The sequence below is a fragment of the Mastacembelus armatus genome, chromosome 8 (assembly GCF_900324485.2).
Source record: "Mastacembelus armatus chromosome 8, fMasArm1.2, whole genome shotgun sequence".
NCBI lineage: Eukaryota > Metazoa > Chordata > Actinopteri > Synbranchiformes > Mastacembelidae > Mastacembelus > Mastacembelus armatus.
In genome coordinates this window covers 3,737,059-3,745,704 of record NC_046640.1, presented here as the reverse complement: position 1 = coordinate 3,745,704, position 8,646 = coordinate 3,737,059, and positions in this window count along the sequence as shown.

The following is an 8,646-nucleotide window of genomic DNA, read 5'->3' as shown; positions in this document are numbered from 1 at the left end:
CTGAGGAGAGGCTTGCATCTAGCCACTCTGCTTAAAGATCAGTGGAGGACTTGGGTGATGGCTGTTATTTTGGATTCTTGTCCCATCTCCACACAGGATCTTTGCAGCTCAGACTATCAATTCAAATTGAAATTGTTTTCCCTGCTGTTCTTTAATTTGAATGGTTACGTCGTCTGTGACGTCACTGTAGTTTCTGCAGACACCACCCGTGTTGATGTAACCGTGTGCGCCACGGAGCATTACGCTGTTTTTCGAAACAATAAAAAAAACTATGTAATAATAAATAACAAAATAAAATGTGTGGAATAGTGAATAGGACTTCCATTACCTTCATCATGCATTTAGTAGGTTAGATTATTGTAATGGCTTGTTTACAGGTCAATCAGGCAGCTGCAGCTGATCCAGAATGCTGCTGCCAGAGTCCTTACAAACACCAGGAAACTGGACCATATCACACCAGTTCTCAGATCACTACACTGGCTTCCCGTTAGTCAAAGGATAGATTTTAAAATCTTATTGCTAGTTTATAAAGCACTAAATGGTTGTGGACCAAAATATATCCAAGATATATTGGTTCCCTATGAGGTTTCCAGTCCCCTCAGGTCATCTGGGACAGGTCTACTGTGTGTTCCCAGAACCAGAACCAAAGAAAGTGAAGCAGCATTCAGTCACTGTGCTCCTCACTTGTGGAACAAACTTCCTGAACACCTGAGGTCTGCTCCAACTGTCAGCTCATTCAAATCTGGACTGAAAACTCTGTTTACTGCTGCCTTCAAATAATTATCTTTGTTTTCTTAATGTGCTTTTACGTCTTATTTTAATTCACTTGATTTGATTTAAATTTATTTTATGTTTAGATGCTCTTTTCAATGCTTTTAATGTAATTCTATGCCTTGTAAAGCACTTTGAATTGCGTAGTGTATGAATGGTGCAAACACATTTGCCTTTGCCTTAGCTTAACAGGTGAACTAAGGCTAATGTTAGCCAATGAGTACCCAGTAGCAGGACTAGCTGTGCTGTGGAGTCTACTTCAGGTTACTTTTATTTAACAGAAAAATGCGACGGAGTTTTTCCGCAGTCACGTGTTCCCCACTAAGGCACACTCTTTGATTGTTTCGAAAATCGGCGTGTTGCTCCGTGGCTGCCATGGTTACCGTCAACAAAAAAAACGGACATGACTGTCGAAACTACAATGACGTCACAGACACAGGAACCATTCTAGTTACAGAACAACAGGGGGCGACAATGCTCCGAATGGAAAGAAGAAGAAGAGATGCCAACATCTGGTGTCTGTTTTTAGTTTTTGCCTCTTCGTTATTGTGTATTTGGTTATGCTACATAAAGTTTATTTTCAGTTATCCCCTTTAGACCCACGAAAAAGAAAAATGTATTTCAATTTGAATTTTTGGATTTTAAAAATCTAATAACCACTTGGTTTTATTTGTTAATCGTATCCGCCTTTGAACGGAAAAATGACCAAAAGATACCTCTGCGGGCACTTCCTTTGACTTCATGGCTTAGTTTTCGCTCTGGTATGCGTCGCCAGCTGTCAGGCCTTTCTAGATGATGTCCAGTCGGTGTACCACAGGTGGACTCCAATCAGGGTGTAAAAACATCTCAGCAACGACTAAAAGACATGGGAGGCACCTGCGCTAATTTTCACGTGTTGCTGCAAAGGGTCTGAATACTAGTGATGGACGTATCGATCTAAATATCGATACCAACGTTGGTATTGATATTGATTGATACCAGTGTAATGAGATCCATGCATTAGTTTCAGTTTTTCTTCTGTGTGCATGCTGCAGTTTCATCAAAGAGGCGACCTGGCTGTCTGTGTAAGTGCCCAGAGCATATACAGTGGGTACGGAAAGTATTCAGACCCCTTTAAATTTTTCACTCTTTGTGTCATTGCAGCCATTTGCCAAAATCAAAAAAGTTCATTTTATTTCTCATTAATGTACACTCAGCACCCCATCTTGACAGAAAAAAACAGAAATGTAGAAATTTTTGCAAATTTATTAAAAAAGAAAAACTGAAATATCACATGGTCATAAGTATTCAGACCCTGTGCTCAGTATTGAGTAGAAGCACCCTTTTGAGCTAGTACAGCCATGAGTCTTCTTGGGAGTGATGCAACAAGTTTTTCACACCTGGATTTGGGGATCCTCTGCCATTCTTCCTTGCAGATCCTCTCCAGTTCTGTCAGGGTGGATGGTGAACGTTGGTGGACAGCCATTTTCAGGTCTCTCCAGAGATGCTCAATTGGGTTTAGGTCAGGGCTCTGGCTGGGCCAGTCAAGAACGGTCACAGAGTTGTTCCAAAGCCACTCCTTTGTTATTTTAGCTGTGTGCTTAGGGTCATTGTCCTGTTGAAAGGTGAACCTTTGGCCCAGTCTGAGGTCCTGAGCACTCTGGAAGAGGTTTTCTTCCAGGATATCTCTGTACTTGGCCACATTCATCTTTCCTTCAATTGCAACCAGTCGTCCTGTCCCTGCAGCTGAAAAACACCCCCACAACATGATGCTCCCACCACCATGTTTCACTGTAGGGATTGTATTGGGCAGGTGATGAGCAGTGCCTGGTTTTCTCCACACATACCGCTTAGAATTAACGCCAAAAAGTTCAATCTTGGTCTCATCAGACCAGAGAATCTTATTTCTCATAGTCTGGGAGTCCTTCATGTGTTTTTTGGCAAACTCTATGCAGGCTTTCATGTGTCTTGCACTGAAGAGAGGCTTCCGTCGGGCCACTCTGCCATAAAGCCCTGACTGGTGGAGGGCTGCAGTGATAGTTGACTTTGTGGAACTTTCTCCCATCTCCCTACTGCATCTCTGGAGCTCAGCCACAGTGATCTTTGGGTTCTTCTTTACCTCTCTCACCAAGGCTCTTCTCCCACGATTGCTCAGTTTGGCTGGACGGCCAGGTCTAGGAAGAGTTCTGGTCGTCCCACACTTTTTCCATTTGAGGATTATGGAGGCCACTGTGCTCTTAGGAACCTTGAGTGCTGCAGAAATTCTTTTGTAACCTTGGCCAGATCTGTGCCTTGCCACAATTCTGTCTCTGAGCTCCTTGGGCAGTTCCTTCGACCTCATGATTCTCATTTGCTCTGACATGCACTGTGAGCTGTAAGATCTTATATAGACAGGTGTGTGCCTTTCCTAATCAAGTCCAATCAGTTTAATTAAACACAGCTGGACTCCAATGAAGGAGCAGAACCATCTCAAGGAGGATCAGAAGAAATGGACAGCATGTGAGTTAAATATGAGTGTCACTGCAAAGGGTCTGAATACTTATGACCATGTGATATTTCAGTTTTTCTTTTTTAATAAATTTGCAAAAATGTCTACATTTCTGTTTTTTTCTGTCAAGATGGGGTGCTGAGTGTACATTAATGAGAAATAAAATGAACTTTTTTGATTTTGGCAAATGGCTGCAATGACACAAAGAGTGAAAAATTTAAAGGGGTCTGAATACTTTCCGTACCCACTGTATTTAACAACATTCACCGCAGCAAAAGAACGTGAGTTAGCGTGGCAGAAAACTACTGACTGCGTCAATGGGTAACTGTTTTCATTCTCTGTATTGAAATTCTTTTTTATTAAAACTTTTTTTTTTTTAACACTTTACATTTTTTTTTAAACCTCTCGTGTTCCAACATTGATGTGCTCCTCTGAGCGTGTTCAATGTCCATGCAGATGCGACCCTACAGGTGCCAAACGAACATGGCAGCAAATTAAAATGAACTATAAAAATCTCCTTCAAATGCGTAGGTATTATTGAATTATTCATCGTCACATATTTAGGGCTAGTAGCGTATGATATATCCTATGTAGGCTAAAATAAACATCTCGCAATGTTCCGTTTCAATATTCATGTTTCATGTCCACTTTTATAGCTAATAGGCTGACGCCCAGAGAACAGGTGGGGGTCCAGCTCCACCACCTGTCTCACAGGCTGAGGAGATGGTCCTCACCCAGAACTGCAGCCAACCCATGGTAGAAGGCAGTGCTGGAGGAAACTCATCTGTTCCATGCACCTGTCAGGACCCATTAGTCTTTGTAAACTGTTGGTTTTCTTTCCTTTTAAAGCATTGTCTCAGTGATTCGACATATCTGAGGTGTGACATTGATCTTCTATAGTGGTAAAAGACTAGTCCTCACCTGATGAATACTAAAGGCTACTTCTTTGTAATGTTTTCAGATACTCTCAAGACAGTACAGACCAATCATACAACACATAAATTGCTGTGATATTTGTGGGTTATAATTTAATCTATACTTTGCCTCCAAACAGTAACTGACGGTGTAATATGCTTGGTTGAGCCTTCTACTATAACAGAAATCCATGGGCCTACTGTTGTATTTTTATTCTTCCTAATGAATTGTCCTAACAGAACAGAATGGAGATCAGAGTGGTAAATTGTTTTCCATTATAGGATGATGATAAGGAAACCTTGTCTGCTGCCATGCTATTGATGTATACAGGTTTATAGATCATTTAATAGTTGATGACATCATACAATAGTATAACACACATTTTTATGTCACAGAGTATTGCTGAATGTGGTAATGAAGAGGAGCCATCCATCCTAGTTATTATTTTCAGTAAAGTGTTTGTACAGAATCAGTAAATGGGAAACAGGAAACATTGTTTAGTGTAGACTAGAAGTCACTAGGCTTTAAAGACAGAGGTGGCACAGTTTCAATGATATCAAACACAACTTTTTATTAAGTTTTTGTGAGTGAGTGCACACAGGTCCAGGCTCTTTGCTTCCATGTTCGTTATCACGTGATGCATCACATATGACCTTAAGCACACAGGACAAAAAATCTGCATTAGCTGTGATGGAATTATTTTTCATAATGAATGCTAAAGGCCACTATTTACCTGTACATTAATGCTGTGGAAGGACTTCCTATTGACATAATCGCCTTCATTCACAGAGGGAGCCATATGCTCAACAACATTCAAATTCAGAATTTTTATTTGTCACATACGTGGTTGTAAAAGTACAACAGTAGTGAAATACAATTGCAACACACCAGACTGTGCAGAATAAAGATTTAAAAGATTAAAAAAGATAAATAGATAAACCCTCTAATAAGAAAAGAAAATGTACAACACAGCGCAATATACAAGCATATGAAAAATCATCCCAAAGAAAACAGTGAGTTACAGAAACGGAGAGGGGAGGAGAGAAATCCCCCACCCCCTGGTCCCGACAGACCCAGAACCCCAATCCAGAGGCAGACTAAACCAAGACTGATCCAGGACTGAATCATTACAGCCACGCACAGTACAAACTGCCTTATCTGAGCACGATAAGGAAAACCTTCACCTTCTTCTTCTTCTTGGCAGTTTGCAACCAGCATTCAAAATGCATACCACCACCTACTATACCATAGTGTGTATCTTTAGGGTGTGTAAGTGGGACAAACCACACACAAATAAGAAACTTAATGAACACGGTCAATTGTCTTTCAGTTTTAAAACTATTTCTCTGCACTTCATTGAAATCTTGTGGAGTAAACTATATTATATTTATCATTCAATAGTAGGGAAGTAAAAGTAATAAGTTTCCCCAAAAAATATTACTCAAGTACAAATTCTCAAAAACACTACTGAAGTCCAGTACTCAAATAAATTTACTTCATTACTGGCCACCTCTGGCTATATTTTATGGCAGATAATGAAACAACATCAAGCTGTACAATTTGTATATACAGTATACAGAGGCAATACAACAAACATATACATGCATATAAGAAATCATGCCAAAGAAAACAGTGAGTTACAGAAACAGAGAGAGGAGGAGAGAAATCCCCCACCTCCTGGTCCCAACAGACCTAAACCCCAAGCCAGAGGCAGAGGGCTTTCAGTCTGGTAGACAGTATCCTGGTAGATAATAGTGGTGAAAGTAATATTTTAGTCATCAGTGCTGGCCCTGACCAATTTGGCATCCTAGGCAATAATGCTCAGCTGCAGTAACATTACCTGACTTTACAACTAGGTCTTTATTGATTAGCAAATCCTGTTAGGCTAAGGCTACTGTCGTTTAAAAGCAAGTTAGCAAATGAACTCTACACTCTGCTCGATAATGCAATGCAGAGACAGAGACATTATTTCATCACATTATCTTTGGTGTACCTCTGTTTTCATGTTTTTCCTCTGCCTCTTCTTTTTTTCCTTCCCTGGACAGTTTGGGTCTTTTTCACATGTTGTCGATAACACTTTTGGGGGTGACAGTGGGGTCACATTAGAAAACTCAGCCATCCCCCAGAGAGCAGGTACAGCCTAACCAGCCGGACCTGGGAGGGAGACCTAGGAAAGTATTATTATTATTATTTAATAGGTTTTGATATGCAGTTAAATTAATGTGAACTTGTTTTTTTTTTTAAAATGTAGAAATAATAGTACTAACAAGTTTTACTATAATAAGAATAGCAATAGTTACTTTTTTTTTCTTCTCCCATTTGTGGCGCCCCCTGGCTGGACTGTGCCCTAAGATAATTCTTTATTGATTCCACAGTGGGGAAATTCAATTGTTACCACAGCTACAGGGCAACAGTACGGTGCAAAGTATATAAAATAACTTGCTGCTGCTCTTGCAGCGCCATCTTGAATAAACATTTGCCTATACTACCTATGCCACGGGCCGTCTCTGTGGTGGGGATTGTTCGTAATGCTGCATTCACATCTTCTAGTAGACTTTCAGAGGATACTTCACTTACTCTTGGTAACCAGCTGCAGAGGTTCCAGGTGTTCAGCTTACTCATGGTCTTCAATCTCAGGTCATTTGCTCTTGTGTTGAGCTCAGAGGAGCTTGTTGTTATTGGGGCTAGATACCCAATCTCAGGTAGGGATGATGTGTTGTATCTCTTCGATCCCTAGTTGTGAGAGCATTTTCCATTTGCGGATGTTGGAACACTAGCTACTAGCAGCAGAGTCACAAGCAGGACGTACAATCTGCAGAACGGGTCAATACCAATTGACCCAGGACAAAGGAAATGGCAAACTTTTATATCAACTCAGCAGTTTCAATGGCATGGCAATGCACAGTGGTCAGTAATATAATTAGCAAGTCTGTGTGACTACCTGGATTTTCTTCTGCTTCCTACTGAAATACAAAGCAGTGTCAAAAGTCTTTGTTGAATTCACACAGGTCACACAAGGAGGTAGCAGACGTACTGTCTGTTGCATTCACACGTGATGTCAAGGTGAAAATTTCCTTTACACATCCCTCCTTTTATCATTGTATGATAACCACATGTAGCAAAATTCAGGGTGTTTTCTCAGAAATGTTAATTCACCAAGATTTTTAGATCATTTCAAATCTGTGACATCACTTATGAAATTGGCATTTAAAGAATTAAAATCCTGGAACTTTTTTTAAAACATTTAGTTTTGATCAGAACTGAAGTTGACTAACAGATTTATGAAAAAAATATTTATCTGATATGTTTTTACAGCAGTTTATTTTAGTGAATGTTTTCATCTGAACATAATGAAAGGGTAGTGAGTTTGCCCACAGTGTATTATTGACCTATGGAAAGTTTGTCACCAAAAATCATTCCATTTGCTGAAATACAGTGAAAGTTCTGGCCAAATGAAGAGTGAAAAATGAGCCTTGGTGGATGAAAACATCCTGAACAGTACAGGAGGGTGAAGATTGCAGTAATCAAACCATTACTCAAAAAGCCTAGTCTTTTTCCACTCTTCTCCTCCCCTCTCACATGGCTGAATTGAATGTCACTAACTTTGTGCCTTCTCTCTCCTGTGGTTTGTGCTCTGTCTCTCTATATCTTCTGCAGGCATCCCTGGAGCTGTATATTGCTGATGTGCAGTTACTGGTCCCATCGACCTGCACAATATGTGTTTGTTGCTCTTTTCTCTCCCCTCTATCCACTCACCCCAACCGGTCGAGGTAGCTGGCCACCCAAACTGGGCTCAGTGGGTGTTTGTGTGGTACTTTTACATGTCTTCACAATAATTTTGTCTGTTTCTGTGGTCATTTAGCATGTCTTGGGTCATGTTGTGTCTGTGACTACTATCTTTCCATCTCATCTCAGCTGTTATATATGATTTTTTGTCTCTTTTTGAGATATGATGCAGCCAACCTTTGTGGAAGAGGCGTATCTACAGGGGAGCAAGGGGGGCCATCTGCCCCCTATTTAGAGGGTTTACAGTATTATAAGAGTACAGAACTGTAAAAGATAATGGCCAAGTTTTTAAGAAATAAATGTACCTTTTTTATGTTGCCTCTAAAAGTTAGCCAAAAGTTGTTTATAGCATCCATCAGTTTGGGGTCCCCCTAGAGGCCTGATACACTTCCATTCCATGAATATGCAGCATTTCTTTGTTGCATGTGTTTTTGGTTTTCGCAGCATTTCTGTATTTTCAGTGTTTGGCTGTTGCGACACATTTGCCCTTGTTGGCCATTTTTTACTGTGTGTTAGGACCCATATATATCACCTTCTTGTGTCACCCTACCAAAACCTTTTGCCACCCCATGTAAAAATTTCTAGATCCACCACTGTCTTGTGGTAAGGTCTGTTAGTATATTCCATCCATGTAAAAAGTCAGTCTGAGTTAACAGTCATCCTTTGAGGATCACAGCAGACAGTTTGACATGTCACAGTGGAAGAAG